This window comes from Paramisgurnus dabryanus, chromosome 7 (genome assembly GCF_030506205.2).
Source record: "Paramisgurnus dabryanus chromosome 7, PD_genome_1.1, whole genome shotgun sequence".
Taxonomy (NCBI): Eukaryota; Metazoa; Chordata; class Actinopteri; order Cypriniformes; family Cobitidae; genus Paramisgurnus; species Paramisgurnus dabryanus.
The window spans coordinates 47,882,814-47,906,346 of record NC_133343.1 but is presented as its reverse complement, the minus strand read 5'-3'; the positions used below and the strand labels follow the sequence as shown (position 1 = coordinate 47,906,346).

General features: G+C 36.4%; 4 long non-coding RNA genes across 4 annotated transcripts; 2 read left to right on the top strand and 2 right to left on the bottom strand.

The window, feature by feature from the left end:
- Window positions 1-6,086: 6,086 nt before the first annotated feature.
- On the top strand, window positions 6,087-6,724 carry LOC141282429 (uncharacterized). Its single transcript, XR_012337086.1, has 3 exons — window positions 6,087-6,140; window positions 6,241-6,508; window positions 6,590-6,724. It is a non-coding gene; the product is annotated as an uncharacterized lncRNA (long non-coding RNA).
- A 5,443-nt stretch (window positions 6,725-12,167) lies between these two features.
- Window positions 12,168-15,811, bottom strand: LOC135735407 (uncharacterized). Its single transcript, XR_010527560.2, has 4 exons — window positions 15,458-15,811; window positions 14,354-14,454; window positions 12,950-13,035; window positions 12,168-12,369 (listed from the first exon to the last, which is right to left on the bottom strand). It is a non-coding gene; the product is annotated as an uncharacterized lncRNA (long non-coding RNA).
- LOC135735408 (uncharacterized) lies at window positions 13,828-16,489 on the top strand. The gene is made up of 3 exons (XR_010527561.2): window positions 13,828-13,965; window positions 16,070-16,130; window positions 16,256-16,489. It is a non-coding gene; the product is annotated as an uncharacterized lncRNA (long non-coding RNA).
- Window positions 16,490-20,437: 3,948 nt separating this feature from the next.
- On the bottom strand, window positions 20,438-21,447 carry LOC135735400 (uncharacterized). Its single transcript, XR_010527553.2, has 3 exons — window positions 21,308-21,447; window positions 20,969-21,023; window positions 20,438-20,861 (listed from the first exon to the last, which is right to left on the bottom strand). It is a non-coding gene; the product is annotated as an uncharacterized lncRNA (long non-coding RNA).
- Between the last annotated feature and the right edge of the window lie 2,086 nt (window positions 21,448-23,533).

Below are 23,533 nucleotides of genomic sequence, written 5' to 3'. Positions count from 1 at the left end.
TAACTGTAGAAATATTGCAGTCAATAAATCTTTTGTCTTGATCATTTATTTCCCTGCTTCATACATTACGTTTTTGATTATGAATGTATTTAAAATAAAAAAATACTGCTTATAGTATGTCACTTGTGTGTTTTGGGAACATAGCCCTTTCCCTCTCCTGCTTTTGTTACGGCTTGGTGACATTGCAATGGATGGCTGCAAGGTACAAATACCTGTAAAATATAAACAAGCAATTAATTTATTGTAAAAGTAAATACTACTTTATTTAACACAGTTACTAAAATACTTAAATACCTGCACAGCATTCCAATAAATGAGAAAATAAATTTTTTTTTGCTGCAAATCTGAAATCTCAGGCTACGGACGGCAAAGGCATCCACTGAGGATGGGGATGGAAACATTGTGAAACGATGCTACTGCCTGGGTTCCTATTATTATGCAGAGAAAAAAAACTTTGTCATCATCAGTTATACATTTAAGACTGGTAGTGGTTTCACTAGCTAAATACATCATATGTGTTACACACCTTTGCTCCTCATATGCCAGTCTGACTCCTTGTACTGTGTGTAATGATGTTGCATGTTTGCATACAGTGTGGAAGAGTGTGTCCAGCTGCGAATCTAGGATATAGACAAATAAAACAAACATGTATTCAGTCAAAAAGAAATATTATAACAATAGAGTACAACGACTATAAATCGTTAGACTATTCATTAAAACGTTAATGTATTACATATTACATGGCCCAACATTAGCAACACACATTACGTGTTTACTTCGTTTCAAAATCTAAGAAAGCTTCAAGTAAATACAACAGTAAAATACATATAACTTTAAACAAATCATCTGTACTTAGAGTTTCTTGAGTTTGATCATGAGAACAAATTTTACCGGTAACAGTTTAGCTGGTATTTGTATTTAGCTTAGCAACTTAGCAAGTTTGTAAACATGTCTAAACCAACATCGATAAAAAAAACGATAGTCTGCATAATTCAACATACACGTGTGTAAATATGGACCGTTGTTTATGAAATACAGTATTACAACACAAAACAATTAGCTTGCAAGCTTAGCTCTACACGCACATTATGTTAATCTTCGGTTACCGGTTACGTAAGGTACAGTAAAAGGCTAATAATAAATGTGAATACTTACAGCCTGTGATCCAGAAGTGCACACTAATCCAACTTTCAGGAGGAGACGTCGCGCAAATCCAGCTTCGGTTCATGAGAAGCAGTTATTGTGAAAACTCCGTGAACAACTTCTGACTGGATTTTTCCGGAACCGTATTAAACATGATGTCCTCTGTGTAAAGGGCGATTTATAGTCGTGCGTAGGTCCTACGGCGTAGCAGCGACGGCGTAGGTTCCGCGTCGGTTTTCATTTATACTTGTGCGTCGCCGTCCGCGTCGACGTGCAAACACCCGCGAAACCGCTGGTTGGCAGTAATCACGCGTGTATCCACAGTAGCAGCAGAAGTCATCACAGAAGAAGAAGCTAAGCAAGTTAACCCACAAACGAAGACGAAATAGCAACTTGTTGTGTATAATTTGAGAAGACCAGCAATGATGGAAGTAAATAAACAGCAACTTATGTTTCAGTTTGAGTTAAATCACTCCTGAACTTGACTCATCTTTGTTTTCACCATCTCAAACGGAAATACCTATGACGCAGTTTTTTTTTATCTGACGGGAGGGGTTCTGGTGGACCAATCACAGCGCTTACGGTCCGCGTAGAGCCGACGCGCTGATAGAAATTTTGTGAGGTGCGCGTCAAGCTACGCAGAGCTACGCACAGGCTACGGATAGCCTACGCCGTAGCTACGCCGTAGGACCTACGCACGACTATAAATCGCCCTTAAGTCCATAAAGTGCTATTTTGCCCTCGCATCTTAAGAGACAGCGTCTACTCGAGAGATTTAATCGCTTAAACAATGAAACAAGAGTTTGCAAACAGAGTCAAAGCAGGGACTCCCGACCTCCGCCCTTTTAGCTCTCTTCTGACTCGGCGCTCCCCACCCCCGTCTTTGAGGGCGTACCCAAGCAAAGCAGAGAGGGCTGAACTATGATAATGTTGTTCTTATCTACGTCACTAATCCCAGAAAGTAAACTGTTGCCTACAATCCGAGTGTTTTTTGTAGTCCTCGAACGTTAGAGACGATAACTAGCATCATCGTTTTCTTTGAGGTATGTACTTTTTGAATAACGTTAGCATGTACTAATACACACTTACACACAAAAGGATGTTTAAAAACGTGTATCTCATAATAGGTGCTCTTTAAGGGAACAGGGAAAATGGCACCCCCGAAAACACTTGCAGAATTCTGCGAGATTCCGCGAGACGATTTGGCGAATGCCGCGGGAGAAAACGCGCATTTTTAAAGGCCACATCTGTAGGGGTGGGGGTGATACCACAGAAAATACTCGGGCCAGCAGCATATTTCCACATTTCACTCAAAACACTTCTATTTCATCATAAACAATCTGAAAACAGGGCTTTAACTCTTTCCCCGCCATTGACGAGATATCTCGTCAATTAAGAGAAAACGCTTCCCCGCCAATGACGAGATTTTCCGTCTTTCCGCAATACCGCTATTATCCACCAGGTGGCGCCCTTCCGCAACTTTTTAAAACCAGAAGCATTGCCCTATGGCAAGCTGCTGCATGTCCGTGTCTGTTTTAAAGATCGCTCTGAATGGGATCTCTATGAAAAGTCCGTCACAAATATGGAATTATTTTTGCTTATTGCTCAAAATATTGTGTTTTTGCAAAAACCTACCCATATTCAAAAGCTGATTGCAAAAGAACCACTAAAGGTAGGATGAAACGTTTTTTTTTGTTTGAAAGCAGAGGGTCTGTTCTTTCATTTGGTATATTGTATGTTTATTTATTTAAAGAAGAACATTTTTTGGAAGGCATTAAACTTTGGTGAAAATCATGAAAAACGCTGGCGCTGGCTGGCAACTTTTCTTAAAAACGCTGGCGGTGAAAGAGTTAAGTGTAAAATTCCGAACTTGTCCTTTAAAGGTAGGGTAACACATTTTAAAAAATGCTAACGGTAGCCACCTAGCAATGAAATCCCAATCCCACCCTCTAGTCAAATCGCCATCCAAAGTCACGCCTCTTTCCAAACACATGAACACGCACAGATCAGACGGTCACATCTCATGACTCATTCAGCAGTGAGAAAACTTTGCAGTACAAAGTCAAATAACACTTCCAAAATAACCAAACAACTGGTTTACATCAGAATTAGTTTAAGGCTAAGCACACGTTCGGTTGTGTAGACGTAGAAACTATATCGTTACGCTAATCCGTAAACGAACACAAATTTCATAAGCAACACAATGTTTCATCAAAGTTGAATATCTGAATCCATCTCAGTACAAACATATCGCGTACCTACCTTACCAAAATAAACAGTGCAACGACCCTTTCAGACTCTTTGCCTCCTGCAGCTGTTTCATCTCGTGGTAAAGCAGTAAAGTTACCGATGTTAATTTGGGTTTTTGCTCTTGCTGATCCAGGCAGTTTTTGCTGTTGTTGTTATAAAAGATGTCTTTCATTGTGTGCCTCCTGTGTAGGTTGTCAATTCAGCAGAAAAGTATGGTGTTCTCACTGTTTACAGACAGTAGATGAGCGCACATGAACGCGCCGATGACGTATGGTGTCTACGTGGACTTGCTGCGCGGTAGGCATTCAAATTACGCTTACGTATGAGGGACAAAAATGGAAACATCCGTTCGGACCGAAATCTATGATTTGTTGAAAATTTTTTGGTCCTTTCAACAGATGACATAAATTTCTACAAATACATTTAAACAACTTAACATAGTGATTGCTATCAGGATATGAGGAGACTTTTAACCAGCATAACAAAAAATGTTTCATGATCAAATCTGTTACCCTACCTTTAAAGGTCGCACTGGCGCGACTGCAAATTTTAAATAAAATTATATTAATATAATGCGCAGGCGATTACATCTATGGTGCATCCAGTTACTCTCTCTTGTTTCTGCCCCTCCCCCCACCTTTCTATCATATCACTGGTTTAAATCGCCACCCTCTGACGGTACATTTACACTAGGGATGGGCGATATGGCCTAAAAAAATTATCACAGTAATTTAAGTTGTTTGTTGCGGTGACAATAAAATGATGATAAATTATTTTCTTCTGTAAAATATCAGATTAGGTTATGTTTAAAGGAGCGGTGAATCAAAAACTCAATTTTAACTTGATAATTTGTTATATAAGAGGTCATCATATTTAAATAAACATCCTGCAAGTTTCAGAACTGAAAACGTCCGTGCTACTGAAATATAACCGTTTTTGGCACCAAGCCAGCTAAACACTCCAGTGAGGAATTCGGAAATCAATGACGTCAAAGTAGAATTGAAGCACCTCCCCATAACCAAAAGGACACGTCTACTTTTGTAGCCCCGCCCACAGCTTCGCTTGTACGGAAGTAACACACGAGACGAATCTCCACCAGACCTTACACAGCGTCTAATCTGAAAACATGCCTTTAAAAATCGCCAAAGTTTGTGCCGTACCTGGCTGTGGGAGAACACAGTCGCTGCACCCTGCTGAAAAAAACAGCATACCAGCAAGACCAGCATATGTTGTGTTTTGGTGCTGGTTTGCTAGTGAACACCAGCTAAACCAGCATCAAACCAGCATCAGCACCAGCATTAGCACCAGCTAAACCAGCAACAAACCAGCATTAGCACCAGCTAAACCAGCATTAGCACCAGCTAAACCAGCATTAGCACCAGCATCCCATGCTGGTCATACCAGCATATGTTGTGTTTTGGTGCTGGTATGCTGTGACCACCAGCTAAACCAGCATAGACCAGCATAATTCCCATGCTGGTTTGATGCTGTTTTTTTCAGCAGGGCATAGCCTTCCTTCGGAGCCTAACATTCGAAATGAGTGGTTAAAGTTCGTTTATAACGAAGTTCCAGCTCGCGTGAGGAAGAGTTTTAGTGTTTGTTCACTGCATTTCTCGCCGGAATCCTTTGTAAACAAGACACAGGTCGACTCTGGATTTGCAACGAGACTGAGATTGATAAACAATGCTGTTCCAACTATATTGGATCCTACAGAAACAGCGCATCAATCTGTAAGTACATATATATTTCAGTAATTTGTGTAGCTGTTACTTTGTTTAAGATCGCTTGATATGTCCTGATTGTTTGTAACCTTCGTGTTTTACCCAATTCACAGAATGTCCCAACAAAGCAGGATGTAGCTTGTCAAACAGACACACCGAAATGCACATCTCACTCAACACAGCTGTCGTTTGGAACATTGGGTCCTAAATTCAGAAGCAAGGTGTGTTGTATGTTTTTTTTAAACGTAATTTATATGGCTATCGTCGTGAAGTAAGTGTGTGTATGTGGGGGTGGGGGGTGGTGTGCACGCGCACGATTGTTTGTAAGCGCGCGTGTCTCTATGCGTCTTTACTCAAATGGGCCTACTATGTATTGCTGTTGGTTAAATGTTGTCGGTATCGTTGTATGTATTGTGTCTGTGGGCTAGTCTGTGTTTGTTTTCACGTAATTTTTATGTGGATCGGGAAGTGTGTGTTTGTGTGTGTTTGTTTGTTTGCTTGCTTGCTTAGGTGCCTGTCTGTGAGCATGTGTTCTATGTCTATTCAAGTGAGCATACGAAATGTTGCTGTTGGTGGAATGTTGTCTGTAACACTATAGAAACAATAATGTAAAATGTGACATTATAACTGAAATAGTTGTTTTGCGTTTGTAACTGTTTAATTGGCTGTACCTTTTATCTTGATTATCACAGAGGCCAATTTTTTACCCATTTAAGTTATTGTTGTAATTCCTAATATTTTCAAAAAATAGTTTTTATAACAAACAATTATTTGTTTTATAGGAACACAAACCGAGGCTGCAGTCAAAAGTGTTGGTGTTTCAACCACTACATCTGCTGAAACTTTCCAACCTTTTGTTTTGCCACATTTCACCTCAACATCATTGAAGGATTTAAGGCCAACAAAAAGAGCGCGCTTTGAACTGGAAGGGGAGGAAACTGATTCATTTGAGGTCACTGATCAGCATGAGACAACATACGAGCCTGCAGAGTCGGTCACCACTGTCACGGAGTCATCACAACTTCAGTGAGTCATTTTATCCTATGTACTCTCTCATGTTTTGGTATTTTTATGAAAATGTATACTGAACTTTAATGCAATTTATGTTTATTGTTTATAATTTTAGATGTACATCAACGCAGGAGGATGCAAAATACATTGTATTTGAAAACTGCCTCCTGCAACTCTTTGATACCTGCCCAGTGTGCTCGAGGCGCTGTAATGTTTGGCCACGAAGAAAAGGGACTTTTGTTGCAATAGATCAACTATGTCCACACTGTCAATACTTCCGTCAATGGAAAAGCCAACCTGTTGTTGGGAGCACACCTTTGGGCAACCTCCAGTTATCTGCTGCGATATATTTCAACGGTGGATCGTTCTTCCAATTACAAAAGGTATTTGTAAAGGAACATATACAAAATCAAACATATAATTTATAGCTTTCTTTAAAACTAGTTATTGTTTATTACTTTTAGATATTCCAAACAATGCGTGTCAGGAGCATTACCCACAGAACCTTCCGGAAGCATGCCAGTATGTATCTTGAACCAGCAATAATCTACACATGGAAGAAGGAACAAGAAGAAGTGTTGCAGGAGCTAAGCCAGGGGGACAAAGTAATTGTGGGTGGTGACATGAGAGCAGACTCACCAGGTAAAAGACTTGTATTTGCAGGGTGCATTTAAGCTGTATGTGCTGATGTCAGTAATTTTTGATAAAATGTATGATTATTAACATCATAATTACACCTATATGTACTCAAACAAAAATATATTTTTAGGCCATTCAGCAAAGTACGGCAGCTACACTGTTATGGACCTAAAGAACAATATCATATTGGACATGCAGCTGGTCCAAGTAAGTACCAAAACCTTAATCTAATGAATTCAAATTTACTCATTAGTTTGATTGTTTTATTTATCTTTGTATTTTATGTCACTTTCTTATTACAGAGCAATGAGGTTGGTGGTAGCTACCACATGGAAAAGGAGGGACTGAAAAGAAGTCTGGAATTTCTGGAGGCACATGGTGTGAAGATTGACTGTATTGTTACCGATCGTCATACACAGATCCAGAAATTCTTGAGGGACCGTAAAGTGACGCAGTTCTATGACGTCTGGCATCTGGAAAAAGGTATTGATTGTTTTATTTTCAGGTTTGTCAAAGAAGTTGGAAGCAATCGCCAAAGACAAAGACTGTCAAGTGGTGAAAAAGTGGCAGCGGAGCATAAAAAATCATGTCTATTGGACAGCAGCTTCTTCCAAAACAGCTGAGGAGAGAGTAGCGAAGTGGTTGTCTATGGTAAACCACATTCAAGATGTTCACGTCCATGACACCCCAGCCTTCCCACGGTGTGAACATGCAACACATGTATCAAAGGACCCCACCAAGTGGTTTCAACCAGGTATACACATTAATTTACATTTTTAGTTTTATATTACTAAAGTGATTTGTGATAAGTTCAAAACCTTTTTTATAAATTGGTAATTGTTTATTTGATTACAGCAACTAAGGCACTGTACACCGTCGAGAAGCTTCTCACAAACAAGAGAATGCTGAAAGATGTTGAGAAACTCAGCCCTCACTTTCAAACTTCGTCTTTGGAAGCTTTTCACAGCGTAATTTTACGCTTTGCTCCCAAAAACGTTGTTTACCCTTACATTGGAATGTTATGCAGGTGCGTATTACAGTATTTATGTGTTTTAAATCTCTAAAGATGTCTCTTACCTTTTGTTAATGTAATTTTTATTTTTTACTCTAGACTGTACTTGGCATGTATGCATTTCAATGAGAACTCCAACCGTCCTCAGGCTAAAACAAAAATGGGAAAGCCAGTGTATAGGCTTTTGTTTCCCAAAGCCAAAAAGGGGGAATACTTCACACGTCCATTAAAGACACAGGCAACATATTGTAAGTTTAAATATATTTATTTATTTACACACACACACACACACACACACACACACACACACACACACACACACAAAGTGAATAAAAAAACAATAATTAAATTATAAATTATATCACACATGCATTTTTATTTTAAAGGCTATGTCTACAGATTGATGGACTTCCTGTTTGAAAAGGTGATCCTTGATCCCTTACGAAAATTAACCATGGTTTTACTGCAGTAAAACTGTAGTAACCATGGCTGTAGTAACCATGGTTTTTTGGTGCAAACCATGGTTTTGAAAACCATGGTTTTCTACAACCATGGTTTTCTACAACCATGGTTTTCTACAACCATGGTTTGCACCAAAAAACCATGGTTTTCAAAAACCATGCTTCTGTTATAGCAATACTGTAGTAATACTAAAGTAAAACTGTAGTAACTTGAAACCATGGTTCAACTACAATTGAACTACAGTTTAATCATGGTTTTACTAAAGTACCACCACATAACAACTCTCTAATATATTAAACAGGACTTTATTACAATAACAATTTAAAAGAGAAACAACAACAAAAACAAAATCACATGACATAAAAGGATTCAGACAGTAGCTTAGTAGTAATACTGTACAATTTTAATTGCTTATATATGTGAAGAACACAAATGTTTTTCATTGTAAAAATGTACATTACTGTAAAGAAACTAACTGTACTATGAAATGAAATTTAGGAACATGACTTTGTACATCAACTTTAAAATACATAACATCACATCCCCATCCCCTAAAATGTTGTGGCCCAAACTTAAGTTCCAGTTCTGCAAAGAATCAGTAACAACAGAGTTCGGTTTAGAGTAGATTATTTCTGAAAACATGCTAAATAAATAACAAGTAGATCACTTTAGTTCAAATCATAGCTAGGGTATTAACTATTATACTGAGCTAACGTTACTGTGTAAAATTAATGTATACAACTACCTTGAATTCTTGACTGGCTGCCAAATCTCTTAACGCACAGCGGTAATCAATGCTTGTCGTCTCCCCTCATTTTTGGGAAAGGGAAACAATTATACTTTTGACAAGGTATTGTTCCAGATGTCAGTTTAGCCACTAGCCATATGGTAAACAAACACAGACTGGAAGTTAACTTTGGGCCAGGCACATAACTGTGGCAACTTGTGTGTGTGTCTCACATGAAACAGCCTATTGACCCGTGTAAACAGAATAATATGTTCCAATATAAACACATACCATAATGATCTTATAGTGGGGGAAATAAGTATTGAACGCATCAACATTTTATGCATTACATATATTTCCAATGATGTTATTCACATGAAAGTTTCACCAGACATCAGTATTAATTTATGATCCACAGTGGATAATGGCTCCAATGGTGCTTAACCCTGGAGAACCCAATAACCCTACTCTTAGCATTAATTAACATTGGCCAAATTTGACCCCTGGTCCAGGGTTAAAGAAAGATTCAGAAGTTTTGAAATACATCTGCATCCGATTCCATCAATATGTTTGGCAACAGGTATGTGTGATATTTTGGTAATGAAAAGCCTTTTTATAGCTCATCAATTTACTAACCCAGCAGATAATAAAAAAATTGCCACAGATAGGAAATATAACTAGGCTACTTTCTAAATACTTATGGATTGCAGCTGGTTCCTTGGTGACTAGCTTTTTCTTAATGTGTTCAAGACTTTTCTGTGTCATTCAGCTGTATTGCACATAATTTAATTTATAGACTTTAAATGTTGTTTCTTTATATATGCTGATGTCATGAATTAATATTGATGTCTGGTGAAAATTTCAGGTGAATAACCTATGGAAATATATGTACTGAAAAGAATGTTGATGCGTTCAAACCTTAATTTCCCCCACCGTAATTATAAAAACATTGCTTACTTACCCCTAAATACACAAAAAGGTTTCTTTAACTGAACATCTTAAACATACAAGATTTTATACACAAGAAATGAAAAGCACTTTAATAAAATGAATAACATGAGGTCCACTCACATTAGATGGAGATTTCTGTAATATCAGTGACCATAAGCAAGCTGTTTTATTTATACACGTGGGTTAAAGGAATAGTCTACCCTTTTGCCATATTAAACTATGTTATTACCTCAACCTAGACAAATTAATACATATCTATCTTTTTTCAATGCGTGTACTGTACAGTGCGTCGTGAATGTGTTAGCATTTAGTCTAGACCCATTGATTCCTATGGTACCAAACAGAAGGCCACCAAACACTTCTGTGTTTCCCTATTTAAAGACTGTTACATGAGGAGTTATACCAGTAAGTATGGTGCCACAAAATAAAACCTTTTTTTGGTACCATAGGAATGAATGGGGCTAGGCTAAATGCTAACACATTCACAATGCGCTGTACAGTGCATACATTGAAAAAAGATAGGTATGTATTAATTTGTCTAGGTTGAGGTAATAACCCAGATAGCACACGTACGTCTCAGATACGTCTTGTAAAGATCTTTACATCTGCGGACGATCGTCTTTGAATAATACGTCTTCCATATCTCTACAAGACGTATTTAAGATCTTAAAAAAATTCTAAATCCTACGTGCCTGCAATGCATCTCCGTTTGGTCTTGAATCCGATCAAACGCAGACGAATCAGCAAAGACCTCCAACTCATTTCATTTTTTAAATAAATGTCTTGTTTAATTGTTTAAAAAATATAGTCAACATGTTTTTTAGGGTTGGCATTAATTTTGAAACAAAAAATATAATTAAATATAATTAATAAAAGCCCATATCACGTATAATAAAAAACAATGTAGACATTTTGCGTTTAATCCAAAACGTTAAAAAGGCACTTACCGTAGATAAAGCACCATGCACAAGAAAAGGTGATCTCATACTCTTTCTGACTACAAAATATTAACAAATACAAAACACACAAGAACATCATTGCCAACAGCCACTGCCCCTCTGACTGTTTTATCAGTCTGAAATGAAAAAAGTTATACATTTAATTAAATAAAACAATTGCCAACAAGCTGATTATCTTAAGGTGACCCTGCTTTAATGGTTACTGCAATTCCTGCTTATTATAATTACTGGGTGTGACTCACATTAAGTGTTTGTCAACAGTTATATATCTAAGCTTGAAACTTTTGATAGTTTTTGACCCCACGCCATCCATTGAAATTGTGTAACACACCTTGCATTTTCACAACATTTAGTTTTAAAAATCATCTGAACAAACTCTGAGCAAACCAAAGGTGATATTGAGAATGTTTAAATAGATGAAGAAACCTCATAAAAAATTGAAAACACAATACACAATCATTTGACCAGGTTTAATCCAGCATCACAGCATGAATTATATTGACTAGTTTGTTTACCAAATTTTAATAAAATGTTTAACCTATGTGTTAATATGATTACAGCCACAGTGTAACAAAATACTGCAAAGCTATTGATCACGTTCTCATTACATTACTTCACAAGACCCAAAGCTGATCAGGACACTTTAAGAGCACTGTAACATAGTAACTGCTGAAAGAACCATGTAATACTGTGAATATAATGACAAACTGTTCCATAACACTTAGATGTGACTTTAATTACAATACAACATACTCTTTCTCATTCTCAGGGTTTTTAAACTGTGGGTGAAGACCCACTTGTGGGTCGCACCGTAAGATAGTGAGTGTTGCATTGTAGTGATGGTTTGTCCAATTAATTATTAGCAATGGTTTTGATATACTATAAGATTACACCTGTCTAAAGCCCATAATACACGGCACGATTTTTGGCTGTCCCAGATGAAAGATTACCAATCGTGAAACAATCGTGGAGATTTCTGTGATCGTGGCTCTTAATTGGTGGTCCTATCTCATACAGTGTGAGAGGTTTAAAGACGTCTGTTTTCCCAGTCCTGGGACCAAAGACACCTACGATAGTTTTATGACAGTGTAAGAAGTTCAGCATGATCATTGCACATCAACAATGTGTATGCTTCTACGACCTGCATACCTGTATTTGTTTACCACTAGCGCATGTTGATGACAGATGTCGCAGCTTCAGATGCAATAGGTGTCTTCATCGACAGTCTACTGCTGTAGTTTAAACAATCCTTGTCACACAGTGTGATAAGGTCTTATTGGATTGTAAAAATCCTGCTGTGTATCCTGGGCTTAATATGTAGTGGAATGAAAAGTTTGGAAACCCCTGCTTAACACAAAGTCTCATTTAAAGTAAGAACTTTTGCAATAGACCGACACTAAACGAAACTGATGGCAGATGAGGTGTTGGGATGACAATGGGCCAGAGTTGAATCTGTGCATCTTAGCAGATCACAGGCAGGTTTCTCCTGAAGTGCTGCATTAAGAAAAGAAAGGAAAAGATGTTAGAACATTTTTAAGGAAATTTAAATAATTCTCACAATCAATATTGGACTATAAACAATAAATTATTACCAATGCAATAACATGCAAACAGACCTGTCAACCACCTTAATAATAGACACTACGCGGTAGGCATGGGCTGGTTACCAGTTTTAAGGTACACCGTGGTTTTAAACAGTCAAGGTTACAAAACCACTAAAATGGTCTGTGATTGATTTGATGTTTACATGTAATATACATTTCGAAAATATTATATATAATATAATTTAAAGGCTTTATTTTTACCTGCCATTTAAAAATAAAAAAAATTAGTGTAGCAATGGGAATACCGCAACACTGTGAAACCGTGGTATTTTTGCTAAAGGTAATCATACCGCCAGAATCTTATACTGGCCCATGCCTACTAAGCAGTTATACCATGTGTTAGAAACATCAAGATTCTCACATTTTTAGGGCTAGCGCAATACCACAGTTTTGGCTATTCTTCATGTTCTCTAGGGCAGTTATTTTGCCCCAGTGACAGAAACAGCGACAGTAATCAAATAATGAATTACCTTATCTACATGTGGGTAGAGGCCCACAGGTGAAGGAAGATTTTTGGCCTGCACTTTCACAGCTGGTAAACATGGATTGTGGTGGGCTAGTGACAGAATGAAGAAGATCAGTTTAAAATGTGCTTTACAACCAGAGGTTGCATTATTTTGACAGACAAGGGCTGTAAGAAAATTGTCAAAATCAATAATAATATGAGCCAACAGCCAAACAATAACTAAACTCAATCAACTATCTTAATCTGCCCGAACTCAAATCTTGTGGTCTATAAAGTCTGAGTTTATCTGTGTGTAATTCAACCATCATGTTAGACTGAAGGAATTGCAGTTATCATTAGATTTCCAGACAGCACTGGACAAATGACTTCTCACACTCAGTGTGACTTGAGACAAAGGATAAACAAAGACATTGCGTATGTTTACATGCACATAATAAGAGGACAATTATCTTATTATGATATTATAAAAATCAGCTTATTACATTAACATGTTTCAAGCGTTTTAATTTACTTTTATTTGTGAAGTTTATCTATCACAGGTGGAGACATACGCACATACGAAACGGCAAAAAAGACGTTAAAATCTGGTTTAAGAGCAAAAAAACTACCTGTGCCAATCAGTTTTTGCCATTTATGGGCTTTACCCTATAAAAGAAAACCATTTTATGCATTTAAATGACCTTACACGTTATCAGTTTATTAAGCGTTTAGACTATGTAGACACACTCACTGTGCACTAAAATTAAAAAAAATTGGTTAACACGACCACTCGTGGTGGCTTCACTCAGAGGTTGGAGAAGACAACCGGTGGACTAAACATCTAGCCTCTGTACATTGTAAATAAACATTATTAAAACAGATTGTGAAGTCATTCATTCAAAACTTGCTATGACCTAAGCCTAAATGACTTAATTTCTTTTTAGAATTAAGACAACCTTAGCAGGAGAGCCCCAGCAGTAACTTTCTCTCAAGCAGATGAGCAATAAGTTGCTTTGTATGAACACCACCCTAACAATCAAGGTAAAAGAGCATTAAACATTAAAGGAATTGCGGAGAATTTAGGTTTTCCGGGTGGATCATCAAGACTATTGGTCCTCCTAGTTGTCAATCTGGAGTGTTGCGCAATTGCATTTTTTTTTAAAGCGGAGACGGCGTTTTTTTTTTAAATTCGAGAAAATCCTCCGCTACACCTTTAAGTGGAACATTTATATAGCATGCTGCTTATAGCTAGTGAGAAAGATAATCTAATTGATCTACCATGCATATCCTTCAAATAACTTAACAGAACAACTGAACATGTATAATATAATTTAATATGTACATTATTAATAATAATTGTTAATAATATTTAATATTTGTGAAATTATATACTTGTATAAACATTGCAAATATAATGAATTCACATTACCTGTTTTTAGGTAAACAGATTATCCATCAGTGGGTGACTCAAGGTCGGCTCTGTAAATACTGTAATCTGCATGTTTCCGAGCACACGTTTACCAGGACACACTAATATTAAACAGAAAAACAACATAAATCAGTGTTAAACACAAAATTTTTTTAGGTAAATTAAATAAGGTTTTCATTTTCAATCAATATAAAAGAAATAAACGCAATAAAAAACAATGTCAGTGACTTAATAAATATGTGTAAATTTACACGCATCATTTATTAACCATTATAAAAAATCCAGCAATATTAAACTTTGGTTATTTGTTATTATCCCTGCATTCAAATGGTTGCAGGTTGGAGCAGGAAGTTAACCCTTCTGTCGCGCAAACGCGAGCTGGTCGCGAGCATAGACAGTGGTCGCGAGGCCATTCGTACGTCACGTGAGCGCCATTTTCATCATATGACCGTTTTCCCTCAGGCACACTTCAACATTTTCTTCGCATTTAACATCATTATTAACATGTAAATAATATAATTCGTAAACATAACGTTTATGTTAATTTATAATGTTTTTTTTTTTAATTGTTGGCTTTAAGTTAATTTGTCTGTCAGACTCAGTTTGTTCGTGTTGGTAAGTAACTTAACGTACGTTATTAACGTTACGCTAGCCTTTTGTCATGTACGTGTTGTTAGAAACTGATAAAAATACGAATTAATTCACAGATATAAATAACTTTATAGCTAATACAACTGATAAAATATATTAACTTAATTATCAAACCACTTCGCTATAAAGCTTTAAGGCTTCTTGTGAATACCGGTCGTTTACATAACGTTAACTTACTCCAAGCAAGTCGGGCGGGAAGATTGATACATTTTATAACTCAAGTAACTTTAAGTTAAACAGGGGCTGGTCTAGGCTAACTTAGCAAATGTTTACCCCACCACCACTGAGAAAACGGTTACATGTTCAACGTGCCTTGCCTTCAGGATTTGCAGATCGATTTTGGCTTGCATTGATAAACGTTACAAACAAACAAACCAAAAAAAGAATGATCATATACGACAAACAATCTTTAGATCCACTACATACATGCATAACATAATGTTGGTTACTTACCTCTACTGATGAAACTCCTTCGTCAGCGTTGTAACTTCACATGTTGGTTTTGGTAAATCACACGAGGCCAAAGATCGAGGTGAAAAAGAGAAATAAATCGTTCTGCGATCGTTTAACGCGATGAGACACGAAGCCTTAAAAACCACAGGCTACTCCAGCCCAAAGATTAGTGTAGCCCTTGTGTCCGGCTTCACGTGGCTTAGCGTTAACCAGTATGACATCACAGTACCGCGTGATTACACTGTTTCGTGGGCTTTTGAATCACTCTCGCGGTACTTCAATGTCTGCGCATGTCTGCATGAAGTCAACCACTCATGCTTGTAACAGGGGTAGCGTTTGTGCGCTCAGTGATTTAGGGTGTTACAAAACAATATTATTACATTAATATTATCAATAAGTATTGTAATAAAGCTTTTTAAATGTTTGTTAATGATTAAGTGTCATTAACAAACTCTGATTTAAAACATCAATATATATGCTACGTAAATTTTCCTTAAATCATCAAAACATCCAAATTCAATGAAACAAAAACAACAACAATGTATTTAAGATGAGACACATTCAGCATTTATAATTTTTTCTCTCTTTTTTGTTTGACTTTGTTTTCTACAGTAGCCTGTTAACAGTAGACCAAAGGTATGATGATCAATTATAAATGCAATATGGTTGAAAGGTCAGTAAACAAACAACAAAAAGGTAATTTCTTAATAGAATGTCTATACATTTTTTGCTTTTGCTACATATTTCATACATCAAAATCATTAAACGTTAATAATTATGTATTCCAACTTGTTGCAGCTTGACAAAAATGTAGCTTGAAGGAGAAGGGACAGCTGAGTAACAAAGTCCTGGTACGCAGACGACGATACTATTACACTGACAAGAGTGTAATGATGATGGAGACACAAGCCAGAGAAAGAAGGACCAAACACCAGGCCAGAATTCTGCATGAGTCAGGTAAGCATAATGAGTTACAGCAGTGGTTCTCAACTCTGTTCATGGAGTCCCACTGCTCTGTGCATTCTGTATGTCTCTTTGATTTGACAGACTGAGGCTGCATCCAAATATTACTTTGTGCATCCTATCGTGCATCATGTTCTGGATGTAAAGCATGAGACTTTTAATTGTATGTTAACATTTCTATGGTGTTCACTGCATTATTGTTATGCATTTTGTGAAACATCTGCAACATTGTGTCGTTTATTTAGGGACTACTGAATAAATAATACACTTTAATAAAGCTACATACTCAAAACAAAGAGCTTTTTTACAGGAGCAAAGAATTCTGCATCTAAAAGTTTGATATAAGCAAATGTTCATTTCAGAGTGTTCATTTTATTTACAGAAAAACTTAAAAATGTTAAATATAAATTAAAAGTAGTAAATAAAACACAAATACGTTTTGGTGCAAATTGCTGGCACTACAGGTACCTGGATTGAAATTTTTACACATGCTAAGTGTGTCCCATCGGATGAATAATTCTACATGCACGCTTGGGATCTTCACGCCCACTAGAATACTTAGGCCAAATACAAAAAAAAAACATAATGTAAGTAGTCTAGTGCAAAGACAACAAGTGTGAACATTTGGTCACAGCCTCAGTTCAGTTCATGAAGATCTCTACTAATGAGCTGATGATTTGAATAAGGTGTGTTAAATAAGGAAGACATACAAAATGTGAATAGCAGAGGACCTCGAGGAACAATGTTTAGGAACAGTTACACTCTATAAAACATTAACTAAACAGACAAATTATTTGTCATAGCTTCAATAAACAAAAGAATGTCACCTGCATTTTAGTTTCCAGCATTTTTCCACAATGAAGCCAAACTGGAAGAAAATAAGCTTCTGCTTTGCATCTGACATCAATTCGGAAACCTGCAAAAATAATCACAAGAGAATGAAGAATGTTTTAAATATACAAAGAAATAAGCTCTAAGGAGCGGCATGGTTTACAGTAAAATTATGGGATACTCACACTATGCATACTGTATCATACCAAAGTATGTTTTACCTCCAAAGTTTGGTGTGACTAGTGTGAGCGCTCCGTACCCTACTACACTTGTTCTCTGCAACAGTCCAGTTTAGTTCATGGTAGGGGGGCAATATTTTGAAACATAAATATTTTCAAATTATTTGCGACCCTTACAAAGACACTAATTTCCCACAGCCAGCAACAGCACAATGTTTCTTGTTGCTGTGCTACGTTGGTACGCAAAGCGCGGAAATGTGAAGAAAAAAAACGAACCGCGAGCATGAAGAGAACGAGGCGACTACAGCCAATGTTACTACTGTATTAATTCATAACGACGGTCCGGATTTAAATGCAACTTAACCACCGGAAAATAAGGCTTAACATTAAACCTTTCGGAGAGAGTGGCTTAAAGATTACGAGTGGCTCCGCTATGAAAATGGCTCGATGTTACTGTGTTTACTGTAAATCCTGTGAAACGGAGGTTGCAGGTAAAACGGCGTTGGTGAAGGAATCCACACATTTTAAGCGCGAGACCTTGCTTAAACATGGCGAAAGTGCCAAAACACAAGAAGTGTCGTGACAAATGTATTCATTATTGATGGAGACACCGACCTGTCTATCAAATAGTGTTTGATGATGTATGTGCGCATCCTGCTTGAGGGACATCCACTGATCTATATAAATGACTGGATTGCGCATGACGTCACACTTGTGAAGCCACCGCGCCGCCATGTTGGTATACCCAAACGTTCTATTTAATCAATGGACGTTATCAGATTTTAATGATAAAACATCACTTTACTCGTCTTCGTTTTTATATCTGAAGTTACCCTGTACATTACAACACAAACGTCCAAAGCATGTAAATAGTTATTTACTGAAAGTTGTACATTTTGCGTTTTAAACAGTTATTATACATTCATCTTTATTACAGTATCAGATCAGCAGACAGACCGCAGCATATTTTAGTATTAATGACAATAAACGTGCTCATTCTAAAATCTAAATAAATAATCATGCTTTGTACAGTATGTGCATGCAATAATTTGCTAGTTTTGTAATTATGTTATCTTAACTTACAAGTTACCTAAACTTATTTAGAGATATAACGCTGACCGTCACAGTGTAGCTGAATGTCACAAAAAACTTTATTTATACCCGTGTCATTAACAAATGCAGCAGACACACTCACCTTAACGGTTTTTTATAAATCCATTATCCTGCCCGATTAAAACATAAACATTGCACATAACACCAGAATTAACAAATAATTAACGTACACATATCCTAAAAATTAACCTTGTGTAACTGATACGCTGTAAAGGGGGTACATTTTGATCATGATTTTGAATGGAAGTCAATGACGCTCTCTGCCTGTTGGGTATACCAAGATGGCGGCTCGAACTCTGCGCTGGCTTCACCTCACGCAGTTACGTCAAGCGTTCTATGCGCAATCCAGTCATTTATATAGATCAGTGGGGACATCCGACAAACATCCTTGTATTCCATGTTGAGGTGAAACACGACAATAATTATGGTATGTTTTTAAAAACATTGCCTATATAGTAGTAATATCATCCTGGTAATGCAGTAATAAATACCAATATATATTAGCCTTCTATATTAGGGTCACTTTTGTAATGTCACAATTAATCAGTGGTTTACGTGTTTGCTAGATTTTCTATTGTAATCATAATTATGTTACCTGTGTTGTTAAATTATTATTGCTGCTATATTATTTAAACAGCATTTGGGTATTATTTTAGGAATCTATGCAGCAAAAAAGACCACATTTCAAATCCTAGCCATAGGATGTGTAAAGCCCAGTTGTGGTGTTTAATTTTTAATAAAATTAATCTATTAACTTATACATTGTAGTTCTGGTGCTTCATAATTTTTGGATGAGCGCGCCTAAATTTTTGCTGGTGCTCCTAACTCTTTAAAGTTGGGAGCACCAGTGCTACCAAATAAAAAAGTTAATTTTGAGCTCTGAAGAATGCTGTCTGCGATTCACTTATGTTTCCATGATTGCAAAAACCTTTATCGAAGTACATATACAATTGTTTAAGTGTCATAATTAAAACATGCCTAAATTGGCAGTGACCCTGGCTTAAGTCGATACAAAACTCAAGTGCAAATCATGACACTCATATTAACTGTAGTTTTGCAAATTATTGTAACACCGATATCAGATATGAATAGTGTCTTATGTAAATATAAAAAGAGCAGAACAAAAAATGAATATAGTAAAAAAAAATGTGATCTGTGCATTAAGATTTGCATTGTAAATGCAGTCTTATTGTTACGAAAAACCTTGGTTATTGCTGGAATCATGAATGGTCTGAATAGGATTTGAGTTTGTTTACTTGTGAAACTTACCTGCACCACCATTTACAGATCCAGTGGGTGCAGATCATCATACAGATGGTTCAAGTGTGGATCAACCTAATATTCAAGGTAAAAGAGCATTTGTTCACAGCATTATCTAAGAAAACATATCACTAGATATTACATATTAGATGTTAATGTCTGATTCGGATCCATACGAAACGATTTTCTGTCCTGGGACGCTTGGCTAACCATCAAGAAAGAACACAGTAGGTTAACAAGAATCTGACATCACGTTTGATCATTACAAAATTATGGCAGTACATTACACATTTAAGGACTGTTATTCCTCTGGCTGATTTAAAAATACCCAAAAGTTCTTAAAAAGAAGCAGCCCTAGTTATTTTGGCTTGTTAAACATAAACTATATAGACATAACTATTGCGACACCTCCTTCTAATAAACAGGTTTAAATACTTTACTTATTTCCATGATCACAAATCTTAATGCTACAGCATATGATATTCTAGAAATACCGTTTGATGCTAAATTTATAGCAAGAGTTTTGGCAGGGCCCTTTTCAAAACCAACTTAAGAATGACCCTACAAACAAAGTAAGGTTCAAACAGAAAATTAGTGATTCAGTCTGGTGTGGAAGAACTTTGACTGGTCTGAATAAACCCCAGACCTTAACTCAGCTAACACCTTTGATATGACTCAAAGGTTTTTAGCCAAAAACTCATCACCTAAACCTATCAATGACTTGTACAAGAAGCTGTAGTCATTTCGGAACAGAAAAAGGCACTTACAAAACTGTTGCAACAAAAATCAAAATCAAAATTCTTTGTAGTGGTATTATATGGTATAGCATTTATATTTGTTTTGATTGGACATACTGGAATAAATAAACATGTTTATTAGAATGAGGCCTCCCAATACTTTTGTCTAGTGTATTTGTCACAGAAAGGGTAACGCAATCCTTAGAGTGTGCTTCTTTGTAAATGTGACAAATGAAAATGACCTGATCCATCATTTCCAGCTCCAGTGGGCATCCTTTATCCATCCAGACCCTCATACAGATGGTTGGAGTTTTGATTAATCTAAAGTACCATGCAAGGTAAGAGAGCATTTGTTGACATAATTAGGAAGAAAACATAAACGCATTGTTCATGGCATTTAAATACAACATAACACTGTTTAATACTACCTTTTCTGTTCAATCCATAGAGCACTCATTTTCCCTCTTGAGACCATGGTGTGACCTGCAAGGTCGAATGGAGAGTAAGTTGCCAAAAAAAAAAAAAAAAAAATGTATTTAAAATCGTCATTAGCTAAACATCAACATGTCTGAGGCAGATGCAGGTCTGATAATCTGTCCAACATTCAAAACCTCACAGTAAATCTACAGTCTTGAGTACTGTTTTAAATCAATGTATACATATGCTCATTATGAATTTTAATAAAAAATACTAAATGTATATAAAAAGCCTCAATTCAATTATTTTTTTTGATATTGCGGCTGTAAACGAGACAATCTTGGAGTCACCTGCATTCACTGGTCCAGTTGTTAGTCCAATTACAGATGGAGATTATAGAAGAGGATGATGTCTTTTCTCCAACATCTTTCTAGACTGATAAAAGATCTAGACAGGCTTGAACAAAAGTTAACAGAGGGGCTTATATAGAGAATGGAACCATTTTATCCGTCAAACTTTTTACCAATTATTGTAAACATAAACAATATTATAGGGCTTAATTTGTTTTAACATTACTTCAATGTACTGTATCTGTTTAAGGTGAGCAGCTACACATAAAAGAAGAACATGGAGAATCTGCCCAGAGGTGTTAACCAGCAATGCAGCTATACAACTAAATTGATGCAGGCTGAAACAATGTGTGTATGTTATGTCCAAATGTTGTTATGTTCAAATGTTTTACAATATACTTAAACAGGTGGACCTGTCATTATTGCATTAGTCAAGTACAACTGAGTAGGTTAAGTTTACATATCAACGTCAATAAATATATATAAATAAATATCAGTTTTGACAGCAAACATAATAATGTTAAATAAAATAATAATTACAGCTTTTTAAGAAATTTACACGGGCTCAAACTATCAGTGAAATTAACTATCAAAAACCTAAAATAACAGACACGTGAATAAAATATCTAACGTGAACTAGCTAGTTACTGTACATACATTGCTTATTATCAACGAAATTTCTAGTTAACTGATCCCACACCCAGCATTATTAAAATGTATTATTACTACATACCTTAAACAAATGTTCCCTTAAATCGCCAGACCAGGACAGGTTTCTTTCTTGCCCTTCTTCTTTTGCATTGCGACGTCGATATAAGTGCATGGTGTGGTGTAGCACGAATTTAACGCAAAGACGCTCATATTAATAATATACACGATATTGACGATTAATACGGATGATTTTCTCTTTGTTTGACATTCTAATCAGAGTTATATTGAGGAAACAAAGAAAACATATGACATAGTTTGTAAAATTAATTTTTCCTTATTTTTGTAATGGTTTCTTTTAGAATGCAGCTGCTGCAGATGAAGAATTCGTCCGTCTACCACTGAAGGAGACGCAGAAAATCGGGAAAAGATGTTCTTTGCCCGAGGAAGCATTTGATTAATTTAAAGATATTGTGTTTCTTTGTATGTTATAGAAAAACGTTGCTTTTTTGCATACACTTGTGTAAATATGCATCTTATGAATGTTTTCCTTTGTCTAATTTTAATAAATTTTACGCAATCAACTGCCTGTTTTATTGAAAATACTGTTTTAATTGTTGTCAATGATATATTGTAATAATATGTGTGTATAACTGTGTAGAATATGTAGTTTAGAGCATTTTTAATGATCTTTTAATCGTCTTTTAAAGCTCTCAGAAACATCTTAGAAAGAGCTTGATTAAAGCTCTTATAAAGATCTTTTAAAGATCTAAGAAACATCTTGGAAATATCTTAGAAACATCTGCTAACCATCATTCTAAATATCAAGCGTCTTGAAAAGATCTTAAAAGCGTCTTCAAAACGGCTGGGCTCGTACGTCTCAGATACGTAATTCATATGGGCAAACGACCTTTATAATACGTTTTCCAGACGGAATGGAAATCTGAGTGATTACCTCGCAGATACGTATCTGAGACGTACGTGTGCTATCTGGGAACATAGTTTAATATGGCAAAAGGGTAGACTATTCCTTTAAAGAAGACAGGCTGAATATGAACTTAATTTCTGAAAAGGAAATCCCCATCGGTGTCATGCGCATATAGCTGTTAGTCCTAGAAGGCTGTCACATTAGCCAGTGGACCTACAAATGACAAGAATATATACACCATATTTTAACACAATGGCTCTCTAAAATTCCTAATTCCTACTGGTCAGTTGCATCCAGCTGTTATATTACCCACAAAAATTGCACATTCCAGAAATGTATGATAAAAGAACACTTCTTCTGAATATCTTCGTGAATGGTTTAAATCTAAAGTTCAGAGAGGCATTGCCACTACCTGAACACCAACAATGCAACAGGACCCCAACATGACACAATATGAATGTACAAAATTAAAGGCGGAGTCCACGATGTTTGAAAAACGGTTTGGAGAAGGAAACGGGCCGACTACCAAAACACACGTATAGCCAATCAAATCAAATCAAATGCCGGGTTGCGTATGTGTGGGGCGGGTCTATCAACAGAAGGTCCAGATTCTATTGGGGTAGGGGCGTGTTTGTTTGGGTGATTTCAAA